The sequence below is a fragment of the Leguminivora glycinivorella genome, chromosome 6 (assembly GCF_023078275.1).
Source record: "Leguminivora glycinivorella isolate SPB_JAAS2020 chromosome 6, LegGlyc_1.1, whole genome shotgun sequence".
Taxonomy (NCBI): Eukaryota; Metazoa; Arthropoda; class Insecta; order Lepidoptera; family Tortricidae; genus Leguminivora; species Leguminivora glycinivorella.
The window spans coordinates 17,265,132-17,293,117 of NC_062976.1; the positions used below are offsets into that span (position 1 = coordinate 17,265,132).

The following is a 27,986-nucleotide window of genomic DNA, read 5'->3' on the forward strand; positions in this document are numbered from 1 at the left end:
CAAAATGTTAGTGACACTGACACATATTATCAAACAATACCCTCATCACGAGTTTGACTCAAACCGAAATATTTACTAAAGCCATCAATCATCATCATCCTCCTTGCGTTGTCCCGGCATTCGCTACGGCTCATGGGTGCCTGAGACAACTAATCTCAAGATTTGGAGTAGGTACTAGTGTTACGAAAGCGACCAAAAATTCCGAAAAACTTATTGGTAGGAACCGAGGTTCGAACCCGTGACGTACCCGGGTTGAAAGTCGCACGTTCTTAACGCTAAGGCCACTAGTGCTTTTCTGTTTCTGACTAAGTAATAATTATATTCAGGCATTAATACTAGAGAAATACCACAGAACTTTATTTATATAGAAGAAACAAGTTCATCTATTTGTACAGGGGCCGAGCGTGTCAAATTTTGTACTGAAGTTGTTTCTTGCCTGTAATTTTAAATATGTCTCAGGCTCTTGATTGTTCATAATTTTTGTGTTGTTGCAATTGAATATCACGTAACGAGGCATTTTTTATGTTTTGATTGACTTCAACTTACAAAAATTGACGCCCGAAAGCTGCAAGCTGCGATTAAAGACGGACAACTCAGTGGATTTCACTGAGTTCATTTGACACGCTAAGTAGATACGTTTGCTTGATCTATGGTATATATGACATCTGTGAGAAATACATACAAAGTCAGTTACGACTTACGCAAAATGATATGTCAGTGTAAAATTTTGTGGTAGAGTAGACTGCAGAACTAGTACGTATTTCTTTGGCTCCGTCATGTCATACCTATAGTGTTACTTACTATTACTAGGTACTCTTTATAGGTTTATTTGTTTTAATTCACATTAAAAGCAATACGCAACAGTAGATGTATATTGCTCATACATACCTCTACGATTCAGGAAGTAACAACTTCTCGGAGTAATTTATTTTCTGCGCAGATTGTCAGATGCCCATGTCGATTGAATAGCAATTTGCACAAAGAAGAACTAAGTACCTATTGGTATTCGTATTCAGTCAATAATCGTATATGTTGATCTAAGGCTGTTTTATTTCCTTTCTTACCTATACAGTAAACTAGAATATTTTAAATAACGATAGTTATTGAGGCATTGTTGAATCGATGAATGTAGCATTGTTCTTGGACAACTAACACATTTAAAACAATCAAAAGCTAGTTAAGTCAGTTTGAAAGCACTAAGCCGATGATGGGAAATTGGGAACGAAGTTATATAGACACAAAGACGTAAGCGTAAGACCATAACTTTTGTACCTTTATTTTGACGAAAGTTCAAGATAAATTTAAAATCTACTACAACCTGCATAGTTGGACAGCTGGGTCAGTTATAATTATAACCACTGCTTAACCCTTAAGACGATACAGGACTAGGAGGGGTCAATTCTCCATACAAACGCTCTCGACTATTTCCTTCCTGGTTTTTGAAGATAGAGCAATGATTTTTTCAACACAGATTATTATTATTTTTATCGGTGTCGGACCGTTTTGATTTTTTTGATATTTTTTTATTTTTAAAGACGCTAGAGCCAATCAAAAATTTCCAAAAAACGGCCTTTTTCATTATGGCGCAAAAAAAGGTGTGATACTTAAGATTGTTAACAATTAGCCAAAAAAACTAAACGGTCCGACACAGATTATGTCATTGTTGTTCAGATTCTCATATTTTGCTACGATTGATTAAGTTTTGAAGGAGGAAACAGTCAAGAGCGGAACCTCGATTTTAATAAAAAAAAAATCGCAATATCTTTTAACTGAGTTGTTCTTAATGCACAGTTTTTTTCGATAAATCTAGTTAATAACACTAGTATATTTAACTAAAATTCCCAATAATTAGGCATGAGAATGTCATAATTTAGTTAACTATGAAACCTGTCAAAGATAGATAAAGTTAATTGTAGGTTGAGATTTGGGAAATTTACTCCTTCAGCCCAATAAACACAACAATAAGCTTTACAGCTTGAAGAAATACCTAAAAAGAATATATTCTGCTGTGTCTGTGTCAAATGAATACCTTAGTAACTAGCTACTATAATACATTGACATTGAATTGAATACATTCTTGATGAACTCAGAATCAGGCAAGTTTGCCTTGTAATCTCGTTCAAAGATGCTAAATATAGCGACGTGGAAGACCAGTTGCTATTGTCCTCTAATAAACAAATTACAAATTAAACATGTGCATCAAATATGTATTACATAGTTTTAGGTCATATAGTGCGGATCGATGTACGCAATAGGTAATACGGGTGACGACTACATAAAAAAATGGCATTCTGTTTAGTCCGTCAGTTAGACCGTCCAAAAATACTGAACACATATTTTTCACTTTTTCTAATTAATGAAAAAATACAAAGATGTAGAGCATCACAGTTCCGGAGTGGGGTCTTGTGTAAGTCACTTCTAAGTAAAAAAATGTACCTAGGCGTGACGTCACGCGAAACTTCAACGCACTGTACCGTCGTCGTTTTTCGTTTACGAGAAAAAAGAAAAAATAAAATTCTTTGATAATCTAACTGACGGACTAATTTTTTTTTTAGTCGTCTCGCCTATTAAATAGGTTAAAGTAGGTAATTATTTAATAGCTGTAAGTGGCTCCAATCACAGAGCTCCATTAGGTACCTACGTGCAATTAGATCCTTTCCATTTGAAACTTCAACAGAAACTCCGATAAGGTCCTTACGGGTCTTATTGCGTAGGAATTTCTATGTATTCCTTTATGTATGTACCTTTATTATAGTCATCAAGCACCACAAATTGCGTAGGTCGTAGACATTGTATTTTAGTGGCAAGAAAGGGTGCCATTATGTTATTAATATCATCATTTTTATCCCGGGTGGTAAAAACCATGTTAAGTACTGTAATAAAATGGGCAATAATATTCGGCAACCTTATTTACATCATACGGATTAAAAAATGTTAATAAACCTAAAATCGAAAGTCCCCTATTAGCTACTTCAGGAGAGACGTTAATTATTATTAAACATTATCATCTAATCTTAGCCATTCCTTTTCATAATAGCCTACACAAACAATAATAGTCTACAGGCTCCATTTACTATTCATAATAAATATCATTAAGCTGAAGACTCGCTATTTGCCGTTCTCATTTAGCTTCGCAGCAGAATGCGGGCTGCTGACAGATGAAAATAAAGGAGCGAACAGCACAAGTAATAGCTGGCCATTGTATGGACGGGCATAGGCACTGAGTGGTCTTTTGCTGAAATGCTTTATAGTATGGCTAACAATAGGCTCAAAATAACCCGCCGCCGCTTGATCCGACATTACGGGGTACCTTCGTCATGTTGTAAACATGAGGTAGCTTATACCTTATACTATATCTATGGCTATGGTCTTATAAATCAGTGTTAAAGAATACCTAGGTACAATTTTGTTACTTTGGTAAAAAGTTTTTTTTTGTTACAATGTGGTTGTTACAATTAAAAAGCTGGTGGTTAGGCACTGGTCCCACCGCGAGCTAGTAAACTATGAGCTATCGGCTATAAAAACGAACAAAAGATAATCACTCCTTTGTAAACAAAAGAGACACGGCGATGTTTATGCAGTTACTTGCCCAGCGGTGAGCTATCAATATCGCCGTGTCTCTTTTATTTGCACGGGAGTGCTTATCTTTTGTTCGTTTTTATATCCGATAGCTCATAGTTCATAGCTTTTTTTAGCTCGCGGTGGGACCAGTGCCTCATAATATTAAGTAGTTCTCGAAATGTGACAAACAGATGGACAGCGGCACGATTGGATGGTTATACCTACCTTTTTGGAACAGAACCCTAAGTCCGTTTTCAAATTATCCAATCCGATATCGGATGTCGGAAGGATTTCAATAGAAAAAAATCTAAGATTGCGGCTGTACCTAATGTATGAGATATCGGTTCGACATCCGATATCGGATCGGATAATGTGAAAACGCACTAAAGGCTACGTTTACAAAATAAATATTGTACTTATTAAAATAAGGGAGCTTTATAAAAACAGCACACATTTTTAGCAGCGTTGATGCCTGAAACATTTTTGCAGCCGTTAATTTAAAGCGTGGGCGTTTGAGTAAATAATGAACGAGCTGAGCAGTAATAAATTCATAATTCATTTTCACGGCTACTGCCCGGCTCAGCAGCTTTTACTGCAGAGTTTTCACACATCTCGCCCGCAGTGACCGCAGTGTAATCCTGAATTTCTGCTGTTTTATTTTATTTTTTAGTCTTTTACCGCCGCAGGGAGGATTCCTCCCAGCCTCCTCGGCAACAAAGGAAGTGGAAAAACTTGCTAGTCATTTTAAACCGAAGTAGTTTCAGAGTAATTCCGCAAGGAGGTAGAAAGAAGCCTGGGAGCTTATTTTCCGAAAACTACGTTGAATAAGAATCTTATTTTTGTTTTTGCTCTCTGAAAAGTTAAGTACCTACTTTTGATTAAGAATTTGCGTTATTAAAATTGTATCATCTCACTTCTTATGTGATGTGTGATACTGTTAATTTACATCATTAAAATTTTGAAAAAACCCCCGACCGCGACCTAGTGGTCCGATTTTCATGAAACATGGCTAAGAACACTCTCGACAGTCTCGACTAACTCAACTTTCAAACAAAAAAAACGAAATCTAAATCGGTTCATCCGTTCGGGAGCTACAATGCCACAGACAGACAGACACGTCAAACTTATAACACCCCGTCGTTTTTGCGTCGGGGGTTAAAAAAAATGTGTCAAAAATTAAAAGAAATTTCATTAGCGGCTCATAACTTTAGCAAAACTAAGTTTGGCTAAATAAAGCGTTGCAAATAAGAATTTTCCGGCTTAATTACGGACGGGTAGGGTAGGGTAGACGAAATTTTTATTAAACAATTTCGTTTGGAGGCACCAAATTGTAAATTATTGTTGTTGGCGTGACGCAGCGGGTAGACGTGTGGGCGGGCGGGGGTGGTCATCTGAGGTGGACAGTGTTATCACTTACCAACCCTTAGTGAGCTTCTGTTTTGCCTAAAATTATTCTGATATCTAATTATGTAATTAACTATTGATAGTTGATAAAAAATCTTGAAGTTTAGAAGATCATAAATAGGTATTTTATTTTACATACATAACATAATTAACATACCAAACTGAAATAGATACCATACACTAAAGAAAAAGCGATCAAGCCCACTGGTGGCCACTGGTGGCGGGGATTCGTTTCCCAGCTTTTCCACCAGTGGGCTTGATCGCTTTTTCTTTAGTGTATGTTATAATTTATATATAGTAGTGTTACTACTTAAAAAAAAACAAATCAAAAAATATTTAATAATAGTTATTTGTTTTACAAGGGGGCAAAGTAGTTGTTTAACCGCACGTGCCAATATTGATACCTGAGCAAGCGAAAGATTCCAATATTGAACCGCGAGCGTAGCGAGTGGTTCAAAAAGTGGAATCTTGAGCGTTGCGAGGGTATCAAGGCACGAAGGTTAAACAAACTTTGCCACCGAGTGAAACACAACATTTTTCACCACACCAACACGAACAAAATACTGACTATAAAACATCCAAATAAATCAAATCCATCAATTTAGGTATCCTTCCTACCTTTTTTTTTTTATATATATATATGTAGTTATAAACGATATTGATTGATTGATTGAATAAATTTATGAAATATTGTGTTACATATTTATTCAATATTTATGATTCAAAATCATCATTTATAGGTAAAATCTAGCCGCCAGATTAAGACATCGAGTTAAAATTTGTATGCAATTACTTTGCCCCCTTGTGGATAAAATGCAATTTTGCTATCTGTTTTCGAATAGCAAAGAAAGCCTTTACCAGTTGGTGTGGTGAAAAATAATTTGATTTGTTCCCTACATCGATAATTAACATACCGTTAGGTTAGCTGTTAAGCTAAGGTGAAGCCGTGTTGGAATATTGCATTTTACACGTTGATATCAAGCTCCTGACTTGCGAATAGCGAATTAATAACTCTTTAATGCGTCCAATGATTGCTGGGTAGAAATTTTCAGCCTCGGTCCGGGTCCAGTTGGCAGCCCGACCTATTTTTTCTACTACTGCAAAAGTTGAAGTTACACTGGTTTGTTGAGCTAAGCCGTTGCTAAGTAGTGTTGTACACCAGAGGTCGAACCAGCCATTGCGCTGAGTGTCCTAGCTGCCTCTCCACGCCATTTACTCGCGCGAGAGCATTTCCCGACCGCAACCTCCACTCAAGTCAAATCGATTTGAAAATTAAATTGGTAGAAAGCTGTGTTTATGTACCTATATTTACTTGTTTACGTGTCTAAATTTCATTTCAAGTATAAGAGAGGACGATTTGACATATTTTTTCAGTTAGTACGTAATATATGTTGCGTGTTTTATTGTAACCCTACTCATAGTGTTGTGTTTCTGCCGGTGAGTAAGGCTGCCAGAGCTCAATGAGGGTGCAGTGGTCTGGTGACGGAAGGACCTACGGAACTAATTTGTTCCGTCTATTGTCCTTTGAGTCGTCGGCAACCCGAACCCTCCTTAGAACTTTTACACTCCTTTTTGCTGTCTACTTAACATTGTAACTGTACAAGTTTCTAATGGGTTGGCATTTGACTCTCCTTGAGTTGCAGGCGTCCATAGGTTACGGTGACCGCATATTTATTTGCCACCGACGTAGTATTAAAAAAAAGTTACGTTACAAAACTTACAAGTTGTAACGTAGGTCAATTGGTATTAGGATTGATTCTTTGAAGGTAGCATCAATTCACTTTGAATAGGCGTCCACTTATGATTAAATCTGACACAAAAATACTATTAGGTATAATTATATTATTTATGGCGTTCAAAATAGTTATATTTTTGTTAGTTTCATCCAAATAAATGGCACTACGCTGTAATAAAGTCCGCGACTGAAAGTTAATAAAAATCCGTGTGTGCAATTTGAGAGGCGTGCAATTTTCGTATAAACGAGGGTGGTATAAACAGCGACAAAGACGGCACAGCAGGCTCCAGTTGCAAGCCGCCGCGCGCCGCCCCGAGACTGCTAGCTAGGGTTACCACTCGGCAGTCTCGGCACAGAATTTGTGATATTTTTAAAATCTTTTGAAATATAAAACTTGAAACTTGAATGCAGGTTCTTCAACGTTCATTAATGGTAATTTTTTGCCTATGTTCTTTAATTACATCAAAATTACGTGACTAAAAATTATTAAAAAAACATTTTTGAAATACTTATAAAAAGCTTTTTCATTTGATATGTACTTCAATATAGTTCATAAAACTTTGATTTTTAATTTTCACTTTTACCCCCCTAAAATGGGTCCTATGATTACGTTTTGTTTATTAACATGTTCATCTTTGGGTCATCTAGGTTTACATATGTGTGCCAAATTTCAAGTTAATCGGTTCAGTACTTTCGGAGATAATTGGCTGTGACAGACGGACAGACGCACGAGTAGTACGCCGGTTCCATTTTACCTAATAAGGTACGGAACTTAAACCCACTGCCTTATCAATTTCATTTCCAATAGACGGTCAAGCAAATCTGGTATAAAAAATGCAAAATTCAAATTTTCTATGGGACACATTTGTCTCTACATTTTTTAATTAGCAGCCTTTTTTTATAGGACCGTCTTTAGTTATAGGACGAGAAAAAGATACTTATTGGAATGAAATTATATGTTATAAAAAGTGTGGTCTTAAAAATTCGTCTTTGGTAACCCTAATCTCTTAGGAATTTTTATCATGCATCCACTCACGTTTGTTCATATATGCAGCGGTTTTGAGACTTCTTCGAGTGTTCTTATTTCAAGTGTGGAATAGGTACTAACACCACTGCGTCAGAAGTTTGAACTAAAACAAAAAAAATGTACATAAGAAAATTGAATGAGACAGCAGCGCAGCTAGCTCAGTGGTTCAAAACAAACGGCCTAGCGTTAAACCTAAAAAAGACCCATTTCGTCCATTTCAACCTAGCGGGCCGGAGTTTATCACCACTACTTGTTCAAATCAACGGAACATTATTGGACCAAACCACCGCCTCAACCTTTCTTGGGTTTGAAATCGACTCGGGTTTGAAATGGGATCGACACGTCGACAAGCTGTGCGGTAAAATGGCCAGTGCCTGCTTTGCTCTAAGCCGGGTTGCCAAGACAGTGGCTCCAGAGGTAGCCCGTACATGTTACTTTGCCACCGTCCACTCACTGATGCAATATGGAGCTGAACTCTGGGGTCGCTGTGCCGAGTGGGAAAGGGTATTTCGCCTGCAAAAACGCGCGATCAGAATTCTAGCTCGAGTACCAGCAGATACACCGGCGAAATCGCTATTTAAAGAGTTAGGTATACTTACGTTACCTGCTGTTATAATTATGCAAATAGCAGTTTACGTACGAGAAAATATCTCAATGTACAAGACAAATGGCATGGTACATGGGCGAAATACACGAAATGCAGGGAAGCTCATTGTTATCGGCCGCAGGCTCGCCAAGTCCTCAAAACTGACCCACGTCATGGGTCCCACGGTCTTTAACCACCTACCAGATAACATCACTGAAGCCCCAAGCATACTCGTATCTAGCTTTAAGTATCGCTTAAAAAAGTGGCTTATTGAGCGCCCGTTCTACAATTACAACGAGTTCATAACGAACAAAGAATAATGATTACTTTCTATTGAAAGTGCTGAATTCAATGTTAATTTTTATTGTAATTTAATATTCTTATTTTTATTTTTTTGTACTCGTTTCTTGACTAAATTTTTTATTTCATATGCTTACGATGTAAGGACTATTATTATTATTAATGTTTTCTTTTTATTGTATCATTGACTGACATGTAAATTAGCTTTACCAATAAAATGATTATGATTATGATTATGATTACTCTGTCTACCCTTTTATGGGATACATGCGTGATTGTATGTATTTTTTTTTAAAGAAAATCCCCGATTATCTAGGTAGATATATACCAAACTAGTGCCGATAAATATCAGGGCTATATTCTGAACTGGACACGGATTGATGTTTCTCGGCCGTTTGCCTGTCCGTCAAGAAAGACCATTTGTCTCAAACGCGGAAAGCCGAAGAATCATACATTACCCTGTACTGTACCAACCGACCCGTAATGTTACCCATCCATACTAATATTATAAATGGGAAAGTGCGTGTGTCTGTTTGTTTGTCGTTCTTTCACGGCAAAACGGTGCGACGAATTGACTTGATTTTTTAAGTGGAAATAGTTGAAGGGATGGAGAGTGACATAGGCTACTTTTTGTCTCTTTCTAACGCGAGCGAAGCCGCGGGCAAAAGCTAGTAATATATAATACTCGTTCAATATTTTTAAATCCTCATGCCTCACTAATCCTCTAAATGGGTGCATGTACCTAGGTACCCTACTGAACTTATTATTTCTCTCATGACTAATATGTCTTATTTAGTAGGGATGTACCGACTATTGATTTGGCCGACTAGGCCGACTACCGACTAGTCGGCACTAAGGCCGATTAGTCAGCCGACTAGTCGGCTAGTCGGCCAAAACAGTTTTTTCGACTAAATTCACATTTTGAATGTCGTCTTTGGTCCTTCGTTCGCGCCACTTCGCGCTTTTCATGTTTTTTTACACGTTCAAAGGTCTATGAGAATATTTATGTACATTTTCCATTTTTAACAACCGGTTTGGCATAGCAGGTAGTGAATTAGTTATCCTGCCTATGAAGTTGATAGTCCTAAGTTTCTGTGATGACTGATATTTGTTGTTTTGACTGAGAAAGGCGTAACAAATAGGTACATAATACAACCACATCAGCTGTTGATTTATCTTTGTACTGTTTTTCTATCACTTATGAAGTGCCGACTAATCGGCCTTTTTTCCCGACTAGTCGGTACATCCTTATTATTTACTTAAATGAAGCATTAGTAATTATGACACCCACTCACGATCAAAATGAATAGATCTTTTCACCTTTGACAAAGTTTCGTTACAATGAGAATAAGAAGTAAAACATCAATTACTTAAATGTTGCTTTGTATTTACATTTGTGTGCGTGTGGATTGAGTGAGCACCTTCCGAAAATAAAAAAAATATGCTGATCATTTAGTAAAAGTTCTAAAACAATTGTAAAACGAATCTCTGAATTTGTAAAAAGATAAATATAAAGATACAGTCATTAACATGTGCTCACTCAGTTCTCACAAACTACCAACGAAAACAGTGAATGAATTCATTTAACATATAATATTTATATACTAACATTTAGTAAAAAATATGACAACTTACCTCTATAAATTTTAGATCACCTAGTGACGTATTTAATTTTTTACAAATAGTTTCTTATGCTCACTCAATCCTCACACTTTTGAAAAGCCGAATTTTGATGAAAAACATAAGATTTAGACCGCTATTATATGCGTATAGTTTAGTAAAAGTGAAATGGGAATTTGTAAAATACAAAACGAACCACTAACGTGTCAGGTTTTTTTATAATAATTTTTTGTAAGTGCTCACTCAGTCCACACGTTTTGAGAAAGTTAAAAATGTAAATATCTTAAGATTTGTAGCACCACAGACACTCGAAAGTACTTCAACATTTAGTAAAAATTTTTACTAAATATCCACCATCTAATATTTTATATTCGTTGTCTGGTTTTAAAGATATTCAGACATAACTTTTCTCATACAAATGTATCATGTAGGGTGACCACACTATTTCGGCTCCTGATTTCTGGTTTCTTACTAGTGAAGTATTATATTCTTTGTTTCTTACCAATTATCATTCATGTCCTTTTTAATGCATGAATGTCGATATGGTTATTATCCTGACGTCGATAAAAATTACACAATACACATCATCACTAGGCCAAGAACATAACCTAAAAACAGTTTGCAGATGGAGAATTAATATGTTATTAGTTTAATATAAACTATTATCAAAATTGAACGAAACTCCCCAATATCAATATGACAATGGGAAGGCGGGGAAAATCAGGAGCCGACATAGTGTGGTCACCCTACATGACACATTTGTATGAAAAAAGTTATGTCTGAATATCTTTAAAACCAGACAACGAATATAAAATGTTAGATGGTGGATATTTAGTATAAATTTTTACTAAATGTTGAAGTACTTTCGAGTGTCTGTGGTGCTATAAATCTTAAGATATTTACATTTTTAACTTTCTCAAAACGTGTGGACTGAGTATGCACTTAAAAAAAATTATTATAAAAAAATCTGACACGTTAGTGGTTCGTTTTGTATTTTACAAATTCCCATTTCACTTTTACTAAACTATACACATATAATAACGGTCTAAATCTTATGTTTTTCATCAAAATTCGGCTTTTCAAAAGTGTGAGGATTGAGTGAGCATAAGAAACTATTTGTAAAAAATTAAATACGTCACTAGGTGATCTGAAATTTATAGAGGTAAGTTGGCATATTTTTTACTAAATGTTAGTATATAAATATTATATGTTAAATGAATACATTCACTGTTTTCGTTGGTAGTTTGTGAGAACTGAGTGAGCACATGTTAATGACTGTATCTTTTGATTTATCTTTTTACAAATTCAGAGATTCGTTTTACAATTGTTTTAGAACTTTTACTAAATGAACAGCATATTTTTTTTTATTTTCGGAAGGTGCTCACTCAATCCACACGCACACTTTACATTTTACGAAATTTTTGCTTTGTAGTTTTGTACTTGGCCTACCTCGGTAAGTATCTACACTAAAACGCCTAAAATACGTAACATTTCAGTACCTATTTGGACCTGTACTTAAGCTTTTATGGATTCACTCGACAGGGCAAACCTCGTGGAAACACTTTAATGTCAGCAATGGACGCCGGAAGTAAGTATTCCCGGCATGTCAACAAACATGAACTTTGACTGGCGATTTAGAACCCAGGCCACGTACCCACCTACACGCTTCTCGCACCGCCTACCCTCAAATATAGTTTTTTTATTGTATAGTGGAAAGGATGGAAAGGCTTATGTTCTTTGAGGAAAAAATAGAATCACGTCTTCAATTTTACCTTTGGTCTACGGTCCTAAGTAATCTAGGTACCTACCTAAGAATACCACAAGGTCCACAAGTACGATAATATAATAGGTATATGTATGTTGAGTAAATATTTAAACGTAAATAAACCGGGAATCGAAATCCGTAATTTTACATTACTTACCTAAAATGCCTGTTAAAATTCTCGTTTATTTGGCATTTCGGGGAATCGTTTAAAAATGTGAATAAAAATATTCAGTAACATTACACATCAAACATATTCCAAAAATAAATTCTTTCCGGCACCGATAGAAAAGACATCGTTGAATCGGATGTAATTCACCCAAAAACATATAAATTGGTCCGTGTTATCTACCCGTCGGTGTAGACTGTAGAGGGAGCAATGACGTCATACGGGGAGAGGACCGTTCCCCCCTCCCCTCACCCTTCACGGCTCTGCTCTTGATCTACATCACAGTTTTGTAGAGGGACGTTCCATTGATTAATCCCAAGTCTGGATATGTGGTAGGACCAATTTACTGTAGTACCCACTTACAATCTACTTTCGTAGCGATCACTATTGATTTGTGTTTATTTTCTGCTCTGTAGATAACAATCATTAGTTTCAACATCAGGACTGTCAACGCAGAACAATTTTAATTATTATTTGTATGTCTACCTGAATCTGATGAAGTTTCTATCCAATCATAATAATTAATATCATAATTATATAGCCTGTTTGGAAATTAGAAATATTAGTTACCTATATTGTATATTTCTAAATTTTTCCAACCTTGACGTCTTTTTGACCTTTTACTTTGACTGTTTTCTTTCAATGTTTAGGTCCAAATCTAAATTCTTTAACCCGTTCAACATCAATTAATTAGCGTCTACGAAGCATTTTTGCTACATACCGGGAAACCCCTATTATCGGGAACGACTTACGCCGTGTCTTGCGTGGGCGACGGTCGCGCGATCGTCGCCGTCGCGTCTCATACTTCCATATCGATAAGGTTTGATTTCGTATGCGTCGCATCGCCGTCGCGCGACCATCGCGCGACCGTCGCCCACGCAAGCCACGGCGTTAGCGCTCCGACGTAGCTCAGAATTGAGTGCCAGGGCAAGCTCGCTACGCGCTACGAGCGTAGCCGATGACACGGAAAAACCCGTATGTGTTCCAACAGAGAACCCGCTTAGCGGGTCGCTGGCAGTGAATGTGTTTTTACTTTTTAGGGTTCCGTGGCCAAAATGGCAAAAACGGATCCCATGTAAAACCGTGTCCGTCCGTACATACATCACAACTATTTTATTTTGCTAACCGGAGCCAAAAAGTTCTAGTAGTCTATTTCGAAATAAACATAGACATTGTATAGATACCCTGTGTGCCTGACGCCCTGCCCTGTGTGATAGCCTGTGTGGTGACGGGTTAAGAATTTCACCACCCCCTTTCTTCCCGTGGGTGTCGTAGAAGGCGACTGTGGGATATGGGTTAAATTGTGGCGTAGGCGAGAGGCTGGCAACCTGTCACTGCAATGTCACAGTTTCGTTTTCTTTCAACCCCTTATTTGCCAAGAGTGGCACTGAAGCTTTAGTAGTTTCATGTGTTCTGCCTACCCCTTTATGGGATACAGGCGTGATTGTATGTATGTATGTATGTATGTATGTATAGATACCAAATAGGTGCTACTGTCGTTAGAGGTGTGTGTCGTGAGTCGAGGGGTGAGTGGTCAGAGCCTAGCTAGAAAGAAAACAAGTTCAATTTTATTTGTTCATTATATTATGTTGAACTGAACGATCAGTACTACTTATTTACCCTGCCTGCTATTAAGCTTCCTACCGTTATTTGAAGCCTATTTTATTATATTTGAGAGAGCAATCCTGTTAACAGATGACGTAGCGGTTCAAATATTAGCTGACAGTAGTCGCCCTTATCCCCACCACCAGTTTTACCTTTCCAGTTTTATCCCCTCACCACCGGGCGGTAGCGCCTGCGGGCGCCGTTTGCCTCATTGGCGTTCTGTTCTTCGGAGCGTACGGTTCACTACAAAAAATTCTTAGAATTTCTGAGATTCTTAGAATTTTTTGTAAGTAAAAAATATGTAATATTTTACAAAATATTTCATATTTTAACGGTTTTACCGTTCGATTATAAATAATAAAACGTGACGGACATTCCTTGTCCGTCGCAATATTTTTAGATAAGCTGACATTTCGAGCGCAGCGAAGGCGTCGCGGTAAGTAAGCGACGAGCATTTGTTTTACTTTATTTGCAGTGAATCGGTTCGCCATAAGCACGGATCAGGTCATTGAGAATTGAGACATTTTAAATTAGACCACGATTTCATAAATTGTTCGTTAATTATAAAAGAAAGACGCATCTTTGTCGTCATAATTTATAAGTTGTTAAGTGGTCGCGGTCTCATTCCTGAATGAGCATATTTTGCAGAAATGTCTGTTTGAGCGGTTGCTAAGTAATTAAACTTTTTGCACAAGCCTGCGCAAGGATAAAGTGCATTCTATTAGGATACTTGATTACTATTTTGTGAGGGACGCTTAAATTTTTAAGAATATATTTATGACCTGATATTTTCCGTGCATATCCCCAGTATTATTACTATGCAGGCTATGGCGTGTAACAGTGATTGCTTTCAAAATTTTGATGGTCTCGCAAGAAGCTAAGATGCAATTCATTAACGATTAAGTAGATAAAACCTAGGACACGTTTAAAACCTTGTTGTATCAACTTGTAAAGGTTCTAGTGTCATATTGGATTCCCTATTGGGGTCCGGTCTACTTTAGGGTTAATGAAGCCCCGCTTGGGCCGGGCTTCCGTTCCCGTCCTAAAGGACAAAAGCAAACTCCAGCATTTATTATTACTATTATGTTATTTTCTTCATTCTTAATTAAAGAGTGCCTACTATTGATGCACAGTATCGTTCTAAGTGTAAGCGTTGAATAAATTTCCGGTACTAATAATAATAATAATAATAGACTTACTGGAAGTTTGCTACTCTAGCTAAAGTAAAAGATTTTGAGTGAAACCCCTGTATGTGATATAAAATTGTAATGTGATATGCATGCTTTTCTATGTCTAAAAAATGGCTATTTCACCCTATGTCTATAGTGTGAGGTCTGAGATTTACCAGAATAACCATTATTATTTAAAGTAGGTACCTACTCTGTTGTAAATTACCACATACAGGAGAGTCACTATTGATCTTTTGCTTCTATCCAATTAGGATATATAAATAAATAGTAAGTGACTGTCTGCTGATTTAAGTACACAAGTTGTTGTGCAATAAATTTATTATTATTCTGCTGCGCAAGCAGATGTGTTGACTATGTAGTAGTCGTATCGGCTCATATCCTAGATTTAGCGTTACAAAGAAAAGACCCGAAAATTGTTTTTTATTCGAATACCTACTCTAATAATTTCCGCTTGCGCAAGGCGTAAAGAGACATCATTATAATAACATTGTTGCTTGGGATATCCATTGAGACGATTTGCGAGGCTGGGCAAATGTTAGCGGGAAATCCGTGTAAATAGGAAAGTTTCCGCCAAGCCTATGTATTACTCGTACTTCCGTCTGCGCAAGACGTGTAAGTATTTCTACTTACCCAACAAATAATAAGCCTGCGCAAGGCCTTTGTTTGTTATTTTTTGTTATTTGACTGCTACACTAGCAGACGAAATAAAAGAAAGGAGCCTATGAGACTATCTATCTAGTGTAATGAATTACCAATAATATAGCAAGCCCGTCCTGGCCTGCGCAATGTAGCGTGATCATAGAACTTGCCTTTTTATAAAATTTTATCTGCCATTCCATAATATTCATAATTTGCCTGCGTAAGGCATGTGAATATTATGAATATATTGTGAATATTCAGCAACAAAACATAATCTCTGAAGAGATTTTGGCCGTCACGGCTATAGCCTCCGCAGGGCGTGTTAAACTTACAACTCAGCTCTCTGCTAGAACTATCAGGAACCGGATATTCTTAAATTAATGTAAACAGCATTCTTAAACTGTTTTTGCAGGGTTTAAGTAGGTAAGCAAGATATGATAAAACATATGTATTAGCCTGTTACATATCGCTAAACAAGTGCTTTGATTATGCAAGTAGTATTTGCTTCGGCAGTACATATACTTAAATTGGAATGACAGAATATTAGCATAGCCCCTGCGTAGGGAAGACCCGCAAAGTGGTTAATTAAGCGTCTGGCCATATTACAATAACATAAATATATGCTTCCGCAAAGCAACCACAAGTCATATACTGTGTAGGTATTATTGCGTATCGGGCTACTACCACGAAAACGCATGCTATTAAGTAAATATACATTTCAAATACAAATCATCATATTCATGAAATATCTAACCTAACCTAACCTATTCAGCCGCCAGCGACTAGCTAAGCGAACTTACCGGTCAATGGCTCTTTTCAACCACATATGTATTGCCGGCTCCGCTAGCAGCGTGAAGCTCGCACTAGCGCTGAAACCAGCACCACTTGCACTTTTATATATTCTGTGCCAGCACCAAATCAATGATTTTGAATACAAGTCACGTGGAACGGGATGAGCCTAGTTCCTTATTAAAGCAAAGGTTGGATTAGTGGGTGTACTCTTCGTAATCCAGCTTGCCTGGTAAAAGTGGTAAATAACCAAATTGTTCCTATATCTAAGATTGTGGTAATCTATACTGGAACTGAGTAATTGGCTTGCAAAAACCTGACAATTTGTGTTGACTATCAAATTTACGTCATCAAAGACTCAGATCTTTAACCCTTTATTAATTTCCTATGAGTTAGACACTTCACTTCCTTCTGTGGACATAATAATATATAAGGTTGTACCCCGCTGTATGTGAATATAACGTTGGAATTCTTTAACCTTCCACGTATAATATATATAAGAACAATTTGGATGTTTACCGTATGTAAATACCTATGACCCACATAGGGTATGATATGATCAGAGATGAATAAAATTTATCTGTACGGTACCTGTCCGAACGACAATAAGCCATGCCATACAAAGCTTTTAAATCAAATGATTGATATCGATTCCAAATCAAGAACCTTCTAGATTTCCTAGACAACTTGTCTAACATCCCACAGAAACCCGCTCTCTGGGTAAGAAGGAGGCCAAAGTTTCTTTTCGAGAAAAGGGATGCACCGTAATCCTAAATGTGACGTTAGAAGAATGTACATACAACATGTACCTCTTAATCAGCTTGAATCTGCTCCTAACGCTAAAAGACGGCTCTTTAAGATTTTTAGTATCAAACACTAATTATTCTGGGAGCTTCATTCAGGCAAATAACCGCGAAGGTTATTGCTGCAGGAATACTACCAATGTTCAACAAGAACTGATCGCCGAGTCTGCCTACATTCTTCCCTAGTTTTTTGACAAAAATAAGTTATGAATTATTTAGTGTCTTGCTTGGCTACTCGTCTAAAATACATAAAATGTACTAATATTAGAGCTATGCGCCTGTGACATAACTAATTTATGGGGTCAAATCAATGCTAAAATCTATTTTGGAACTATTTTTAGTCTTTTTTTTTTTTTTTTTTTTTTTTTTTTTCAAATATAACTAAAACTTCAGTTAGGCCTACAGTCCAAGTTATTTATATATCTTACCATAATGTGTATCATAGCAGATATAGTTGGTACTTATATATATTACAATGATAAGTGAAAACCAGTGTTTTTCTAGCTATACTACAACTTATTAGCAAAGGTAGTGCTGCTTGCTGCTTACCATATCAACCTAACTAATTGCAAATACTTATAATGTACAACAAAATGAAACCACTTATAGGGTGGTACATATTAAAAATGGACTGAAACGAAAATCTTATAAATTAAAAGATAATTTATTGACTAAATAGCTGCGCTCTGTATACTACTATTATTCACCTTTAGGTGGGCACAAGAAATTCGTCTTTATTCGTATATGCCAACTTAAATCGGCCTGGAAATACAATGCATGTACATACTGTGACATCACGCAATGATCACCTTTGTTCAAATTTGTACGTACACACTTGACATTGTTTAGCCATTATATGCTAACAACAAAGTAAGGAAATATTGTAGTCGATTTATATATCTTCAAGGGAGTTCCCGTTGTTTTTGTAAAATGTTGTATAAGTGCACTTGATTCCTCATAAAGACTATAAGAACTTTCAAATAAATATTAATACAAAGGAATAAGCCATGAAGATAATTTTGTGTCTGTAACGTAACCTAAACATTATTATGCCTTAGTTATACTGAGATCTTTAGATCTAACATATATGCTTTGCTGTGATAAAGACAAATAGGATTGTGGCTTGTAATTCCTCAACAAGATTTCACTTTCTTTTTGCGAAGTAGATCGATGCATAATGATAAAGGATCCTGAAATTAATAGAAACAGACAATACCGAAAATTATGAATTGATGGGTGAAATGAAATAAACATATGAACTCGCTTTTAGAAATAAGATTTAATCTTTTAGCTTGATTCACATTGATTTATTAAAAATACAGTATTCACAAAAATAGTAACATGTATCACTGCAGATTCCACTTAGTTGGTTGAATTGAAATGATTCACCCACACACGCAGATTATTAAGTGCACTAGTTGTTTCCACCAGTTTCACTAATGATGAGGAATTAATCACATTGGCGTTATGCTGGCCACCAGGCGGTCACAGACAGGTCTCAAATATAATAAAATAGGCTTCAAATAACGGTAGGAAGCTTAATAGCAGCGTTTTACCTTACAATAAAACGCATATTAAGCGAAGTACCTTATTTGAAGCCTATAGTTTTTAGGCCGCCAGTGGCAATATAAGTACACCGTTGCACTGCTATTTAAGCTTCAAATAAGCGGTCCCGGGTCCGAATCCCGGTAAGGGCATTTATTTGTGTGATGAGCACAGGTGTTTGTTCCTGAGTCATGGATGTTTTCTATGTATATTATAATTGTCTGAGTACCCACAACACAATACAAGCCTTCTTGAGCTTACCGTGGGGCTCAGTCAATCTGTGTAAAAAATGTCCTATAATATTTATTTATTTATGTATTTTTTCGGTACAGATAGTGCTTTTTTGACATAAACGAAAAACTTAATGTACTATTTCTTAATGCAGCTTCTTTAGTTATTTGCACGACCGCGCGTGTAATGATAATTAAATTGATATGACACCTAATCTAATACCTACTTATAACTAGTGTGCGTTTACTTAAGGGTGCTTAAGGGCTGTTGATTCAATTGCTATTATATTTCTCGTCTAACACGCCCAGAATAACCTGATCTTTGTTTACGTGTGGTTGTCATTAAAGGGTGTCTCCACTACAATGGTTCTAGGCAGCATCCCACGCATTCATTACTAAAGCAATCTTTCAGCCGAATGGTGGGCGGAAGAAAGGAACTCGTAACTCAAAGCTATTACTGATTTTAATACGTATACAAGGTAGCGATAAAATTACGTATCTTCGTAGTTTTAAGCGACAAGAGAAATAATACCAAAATAGAAGCTGGAAATGGGCTGGATATTCACATGAATCGTCACATATGTTCATACCTTTCCGGACACACCCAGCCTCTGTTGCATCTACGTAATAAAGAAAATGTACATACATGCCATTAGGTTGTCCCATGTTATGCGCTAAGCTATTGGCGCGTAGCTAAGTAAACGTGTTAAAACGAATACCAAGTAAGAATATTCCGTAAAAAGTAATTGGTTGGTTGGTTGGATTTGGTACATGTAAGTATTTATTATCTGGGCGACCGAGCTTCGCTCGGTTCTATTTTAATATATCACGTCTTTAGATAAAAAAAAACTCTTATAAATACAAAAACAAAAAAAAAAGACAAAAAACAAAAACTTAATTTCTGGCCTGGATTCGAAACCCTGACACCTACGATCTATCTGCATACATTAGACCGACCTCGTACGACTGAGCTAAGCGGAACCGATGCACGCGCGGCGAAATTAACAACCATATTTTACGTTTACTAACGCGAAAGAAAAACTCATGAAAACTCGAAAATTCGCGTTTTCCGGAATCTAAGGCTACGCTAGATCGATTTTTCACCCCCGAAAACCCCCACATAACAAATTTCAGCGAAATCGTTAGAGCGGTTTCCGAGATCGTCGGTATATATAAATAAATAAATAAATATACAAGAATTGCTCGTTTAAAAGATAAAACTCTATACAGTAAGTAATAGTAGGTACCTTAAGACTGCTGAGACATACTACATATACAAAAAATTTAGATTTTCGACATTTGGCCCGAGCTCCTGGAGCCTTCTATATTAAATTAACCTATGACATTTGACGCAAATATGTAACACCCAAGTAACACCCTTGCGTATTCAATTAATCGCGATTGATATTAAGTTATAAGTTAGTTAGCGGGCTCATATCCGGCCTAATCACTCTCGTCTCGTACTATCAATTTACTGAATATATTTTCTCCCAGAGTATGTAAGTCGACGCCTACATGCGTTTAGGTAAATTTTATATTATGAAAATGAAATGAAAAATGTTTATTGAGGTACTTAACACAAAAATCGTTGTTACAACTGGGCTGGTCTCTTTTTAGGCATACATGACACTTTCGATCGATATTATAGGTATTCTTCGTCTAGCGTCAACGATAGGTCGTTTTGGCTAGGCCGGCAGAAGGGTAGGTACGAATTCTTATTTTCGGTGTTATGCCGTAACCATTCCAGTTTGCCTATAAGCGGTTCGTGGACTAGTCTTAGGGTGAACTATGCCTCGACAAAGGGACCTTTTTATTTGCTAACCCCCTATTCATTAAAGCCCGAGTGTAACACAAAACTTTTCCCCTCACTATAGCGAGGAAACTACAACCAGGGGCGGCTCACTCCGCGATTCTATCGCCGCGCTACAAGTACATCCTGGCGGCCGCGAGTTCGCGGCCTACTCAGGGGTGGCGCGCGTTCTTACGAAACGCACGTTCGCATTTTCTATTGGTACTTTATGTCGCGAGATTTTTTTAAGGTTCATATGCGATGTTCGCGTGTGGAATGTCTAATGATGCTTAGTTGAAAAAAATAAATACCATATCGGACATTCTTACACAGATCTACTATTGATTAAATCCCACGGAAAAGTGGAATAAGGCTTGTGATGTTGGAGCTTAAATAAAAATATATAAATACTGTATTTATACCTAGAAAGTACCCAAGATTTGAATATAATAGTATAACATTTTTTCTAAGTATTAATTCGTTTTAATCCATAGGCAACCCTATAGCCGGTCGCGGCGCACGTGCGGCTCGTTTCTTTGTTAGAATTTTGAAAGTTCGTTTGTCCTTTTCTATCACACCAATACGTCGGAAAGGGACAAACGAACTTAATCGGCTTGATAACTTTAGAGTACGGTAAGTATTTAAAAAACTACCTAACTGCAATTACTTCCGTATTCGCAAGACATATATGTTCCTGTTCAATATGATTAACCCTAAACTCGACAGTCTTTGATTCCTGGCAAGCTGCCGAGTGTTATAAAGTATCAGTTTACGGATTCCGCACTGCCAAGGACGAATCAAGGGCACAAACGAGGGCTCTAGGTTTTGTACGTCACTCTTTTTTTTCTACGCAGTTTTTCCGGAGGTGAATGAGAACAAGCCGACGTAGAAAGCTTATTGATTTTGGTAAATACTAAATAGGTATTGTGTGGTTGTGGTAAAATAAGTATAATTGATGGAATCCCTCTTCTTTATCTTAAGAGGGGGTAGAGCAGGGAGAATTTTCAGAATCTGTCAAATTACCCCATTACACACACAAACACCCTTCACTCACACTACCTCAATTTACTGTGAAAGGTCAGTGACCCTTAATTTTTTTCAAGAGTGTTATTTTGAGTTTGTAGTCAACTACTGACCTCCTTTAAGAAATTAAAACTGTAAAAAAGGTAGCATACAAGAAGGCAGAGAAAAAATACGCATCATCTAGCTTTCCTTCTCTGTTCATGTCTCATGTGACTTAAATTTACCTAAATATGTAGATAACGTTCCTTATTCAATTGATTGTTTATCTAGGTGTATTTCAAATTACTTTGCACTTCATTTTGCGTTACTTTTCTATACTTAGATTAAAAATCGTCAGCCTGCCTATCCCCGCAAACATTATTCAAAGACGTGTGTGAAGGGCTAAAGGCCGATACCTCCAGGCAGACAATTATGGTCGCGTGATAAATGATAAAACATCAGCCCTATCACACTATTTGTAAGTGCGATAGGGACGGCCCGATGTTATACCATTTATCGCGCGACCATGATTGCCCTGCCGGTCTTCGGAGGCCTGTGCTGTGCATTACGTATATGCGGGGTGTATTAAAGACTAACAGATAGGTACTTTATTCTTTTTGGTCGTTAGGTTTTTTATCAATTTATCATTTATTTTGATACAAAAATAAAGTATGTGTATAAAATAAAAACCTAATGAATAGAGTACAGCTAGCAGCAGTCATGTCAGAGACACAAAGAAAGACAGGGAATATCGACGCATATCTTATCTTATCCAATACTGCCATCGCCATCTGCATCAGACTCTTGATCTTACCCAATTTCCGAGTCCCTTCTCTTAATTTCAGTTCCTTGAGTTGAAAATGTTGAAACTCATACTTAGTATTAAATAAACCACAAATACATATAAAAATCACAATATAATTTTAAATTATGGCTTAGGCCCTGTACCAGTTGCAGTCGCCACGTCTGTAAAGCCCCTTGTAGTTTCTTTTAAATGGCTAAATACCTAGATGTCATGTCATACACATCTGTGATGTAACTGAAAATTAAAAGTGCAGTCAAAATACCATCAAAATACGAAAAAGCATATGTCAATGTCAATATCGCTGCCGTATGCCGTATTTCAGGCCATAAGGGCTGTTTTCTCAAATATGAAAAAAATCTCAAAAGCAGAACTTTAAATAGTATTTTATGCAACAGGCGTTTAAAGGAGATCAAAAAAGACGAGTGGCGTAGGTAACAATTTGAGGCGAAGCCGAAAATTGTTATTAAGACGCCACGAGTATTTTTTGACTCAGTTAAACACCGTTGCATACAATACTTTTTCTACGACCATGCACTTAGTTTTTAATAGGTTTCTTGAATAACTTTCGTGAAATTCACACTGTTTCCTGTATTTTGACGCAAAGGTTTGCACTGTCAGCTCAGCTGCCCAAAGCCTTCCGCGCACGCGCGCCGTATCGTTATAAGGCGTTGCCATGGTTACAGAGCCAAACAATGCGTTTTCAGTTTTTTCGATACTGCGCGCATGCGCGGAAAGCCGGCGGACACTGGCTTTGGGGAATAGACTTTTATGTAGGGTTTTAAAGATCTATGCACGACCCTGTAAATGACGAATAATAGTTCGGGAGTAGAAAAAAGACTTTCTAGGAAAATTATTTTGAACTTGATAGGTAGAACAATTTTTAAAAGTTGTACAAAAAAAATCTGAACTAAGTTTGTAACTATATGAAAAGCATTTTTTATCTTAGATTGCATATTTTATATGCATATTATCGTAACGAATTTTCTTTCAAATAAAAAGAGAATTATTAGAATAGGTTGACGATGTCTACCGTAAACTGGGGTTACATTGACCAATTTGGGAATTTAAACTTCTCTAGCTTCTACATTTAATGGGTATTTTTACCCATTAAATGTAGGAGTTAGAGAAGTATAAATTCCAAAATTGGTCAACGTAACGTAACTAAGGAAGAAAAAAAATGGGACCATCAACTTTTTTAGTCTTTTCCTGCTAAAAATCTAAAAAGGTAACAAAATAAGTGATATCAGGATTATTGTTTTCTGTCACGATGCCTGCACGTATGAAATGTTTCTTTTTAACCCAGTGGTTGACTGGTAGAGAATGCCTTAAGGCATTATGTCCACCATTTGTACTTATTTTTTTATGTGCAATAAGGAATAAATAAATAAAATAATGTACGCAGAAAAAAACGATATGATCAAACATAAACTGACATTGGGGTTACTTTGATACACAATATATTTTTTTTAATGATAATCGAATGTAATCCCTTACAAAAGTATTTTATGTCAAGAAAAGATACAAAAAAATGGTTCGCAGTCAAATATTACAACTCTTTAACGCTATTTTGGGGTTACTTTGATCAAGAATAAAAATTAACATCTTCGAAAAACCAACTTTATTTGCAATTATTTCAATATTTATCACAAGAAGCGATCAAATTATCAGCCTCAACAAGTACCGTGACAAAATCAGACAATAATTAACTATATGTCATTATGGTCAATGTTACCCCATGCAAGTGATCAAAGACACCCCACAGAGTAAATCATTAGTAGTAAATACCTAGTTTGACTTTATGATACAAAATTCAATACAATGGTATAGCTAAACACATTTCTGGCAACCTAATATTCACTGTGAACCTTTTACTTTAATACCCACTACGTTAGTTTAGAAGTTTATTTAAACATGAAAAATAGCAACAAACTATGCTTATATTTTGACACGTTATCCGCACTGCCCACGACCATACTTACTTATTCACCGCGTCAGAGCACCATCTAACTATAAAGGTTGGTTAAGGGTTATCATAATATGTGTAGATTTCATTACCGACCACTCATAACATATTAAATCCTTATTTTTTGGTAAAATAAATATAATACGCTCGTGACAGGTCATATTTTGTTCGCAATCCGAAAGAGTCAACCCTTTTCCCCATTCACCCCCTTCCCGACCCTATTCACTCCAACGTTAGGGTGAGCGAAAATTACTAAATAAAACGACATATTTTCAAAGACAAACCGAAGTTCACACTGCCGGAAGATTTTTTGTGTAAAAAATTAGCATGGCACATATAAAAAAAACTGCTATCGACGTTCAAAAGTCGGTTTTGGCCCTATTCACCATAAATTACGTTAGTTATACCCGTTCCGACCCCATGAACCCAAAATCTTCAGAAAACGATGTACTATGTAGCCCAATTTTATTTGGTATTTTGGAGGTAACTAGTAAAAATAATTTAGTTTTACAATTGTGCGAAAATAGATTCTCATTTGGCCGGTTTTTTTAACCTGGCCTGGTGGCCTAGTGGTAATAACGTTAGCTGCGTAAGCTGAAGACCCGGGTTCGATTCCCGGCTCAGCCACCGTGGGCCTTGTCGTTTTTTCTTTTGTGTATGATATCTATTTCAATATATGTATGTATGTATGTGAACACTTTATTGTACATAAGACAAGTTAGGACATAAAAATACAGTATAGTTATGATGTACAAAGGCGAACTTATCCCTATAAGGGATCTCTTCCAACCTTTGAGCGAATTGAAAATTTATTATTTATATAAACTTGAAAAAGAACAAATCAAAAATGATTCAATAAAATAATTTTATTTCTTCCCTAGTTGTATAGTTTCATACTTATGATTTTTATTTTAAAGTAATCCGTCTATATTATAGCAACCATGGGTGATTTTTGCGGACTTAAGTAGAAACGTGGAGGTAGACAGAAGTGTGATTAACATTTCTAAGTGTTAATTTCTTGTATCTAGTCTAACTACGAAGCAATACATTGACGTATAAATTGCGTCCATATACAGAGAGGTCATTCATAAAAATACCACTTTAGGTAAGTTATATATATTTTATACAATGTGACAAGCATTGACCACACATCCCAATTCACCCCCTTTGCGACCCGATTCCCCCCATTCCTGATCCCATTCACCCCTCAGGCCGCGGATATTTATTCATCCCGTAAAAATTCCCCAACACAGTTGCATCGCTTTCTTCATGAAAACCATTATAAAAATGAAAATATGTCTTATGATTTTCTGTTATAGGTACATAAACTTTAGAAGTGTATACACATTCAAAAGGATAATGAACGATTAAAATGAGTAAAAATCCAATAAATTTGAACGTCAACTTTGACAGACATGAAACTGTACATAAAAATGTGTGGCTTGCACATTTTCACTGTAATTTTAAATATGTAACACATTTTTTTTAGTAACATATTGTGTATAATACTTTTCACTCAACAGATAACTGTTATTGGCCTAAGACTATGTAAAAATACCTATGTAAGTTGAATATTTACGGCTGTTGTCCTAAATACCAATAATAATAATAAAAAAAAAAACATAATATATTATTTTCCTACTTTGATTGCGGAAAATAGAAGGAATATGTCAAGAAATATAATAACATTATATACCCCCGGAACCCTTTTCACCCCAAATTACGGTATTTATTAAATTGTCATTATGTAAAATGTCGGAAACTACGGAACCCTACACTGACGCGCTCTTGGTCGATTTTTCTTCTTAATGCTATGTAAGAGATAATAAAAAATTACACCTCCTAATTTATAGTAAGTTTTTTTTGCAAAAAAAAATATTTATTGCTCTCCGAGACATTTCTAAAAACCCCTAACTCAATGGGGATACGACCTTTCATAAAAGAGTTCCTATGATCACCTTTCTGCTCCATCATCAGATTAGCTCCATGATACCATAATATTGCATTGTCACTTGATTTACATATGTGTGCAAAATTTCAGCTCAATTGGAAACCGGAAAGTGGGTCAAATTTAGCTTCTACGTTTTGACTCAAACTAACATACCAACTAACAAGACAAGTTGAATAAAAGCTTGTACCTATAAAGGCTTCTGATACTAGATTTGCAATAAGTTTACTTGTCATAATTTAAGAACAGATGAGACAGACATATCCAATGACACAAGTCTATACGGTTTTCGTGAACTGTCAAATCACCTCATACAATTTACGGCTGTAAGGCAACCAGGTCGGGTTTATTATTGCACTTTAATTACATATTAATGATTTCTAGCCCGTAAGATATATATTTGCTTTAACAATGGATAGATATTTATGCGGGTGAGAGTGTAATTTAGGCTATTATAAAGAATCAAATATTTTTAAGCGACCCGATCAGATATGTATGCGGATAAGGACCCTCCCACATCTACCGTCTTGCGATCGTAGCGTCTTGCGATCGTAGCGTCGGGCCAACTGTATGGCTAAGCCGCGCTGACGCGGCGTCTTTTTCCATACAGTTGGCCCGACGCTATACGCTCGCGAGACGCTAGAAAGAGAGACGATGTTTTTGCCGGTCACGGAGCATCACAAATTTTTGCCGGGAACATGTCGTCATATACTTATGGCCCCCTATAGAAAATCAGATATTTTTGCACGGCTGTTCATAGTCATTTATGCTGGTCACCAGCTGGTGTTCCATGAATATTTGGTCTAGTTGAGTGGAGAAGTGCCATTCAAAACAAGCGCTTTGTAAACAACGATGTATTTAGGTGATTTATAATTATTATTGTTTTCAACTTACGGTTACGTGTTCGCGGTATGCACAGAGTAAATCTTTAATGAAATTGAGTCATTTTTTTTATATACACAATTAAATTTGAACCAGAAGCACTATACCTATACCCGCTCGCATTCCACTTTTTTCTATTCTAAGTAAGAATCGATTAATACGTATCTGAATATGTATGAATAAATTAAATTGTAATTGTTTACATACAACCTGTGAAGTTTGGTTGACAAAATTTGACGTAGGTACTGTCATATATATTTTTAAAATGACGTACTCTTAATACCAGCGTAATGAAAATGTATTCCAATGAGTAAAACAAAACATGAAACTTTTTTCAATTTAACCGAACTAGAATGAAATCATTTATACTCATTCGGTTGTGTTCGTTATTTTCTTTAATAATGTCATATATTTTTATTTATTTTTTATGCACAAGCCATGCACCTTTAAATTTTAAATGAGATTGGATCTCCACCTGACATATTTGATTTACCCTATTTATTTTGAGCACAGTTTTACACTGGTATGGTTTTTCATGTACGTACACTATTTTCTGTCAAAATATTTGTCAAATTTAATTGTCAACGCGGAGCGACCGGCGACACGTCTGCCTCCGATGAGCCGCTCACGGC

General features: G+C 36.4%; 1 protein-coding gene and 1 pseudogene across 1 annotated transcript in view; both read left to right on the top strand.

Moving 5' to 3' along the window:
- LOC125227142 (ubiquitin-conjugating enzyme E2Q-like protein CG4502) overlaps window positions 1–27,986 on the top strand; it is a 61,759-nt gene that overhangs the window by 3,121 nt on the left and 30,652 nt on the right. The gene's annotated exons all lie outside the window — the stretch shown is intronic.
- On the top strand, window positions 16,096–16,193 carry LOC125227649 (annotated as a pseudogene).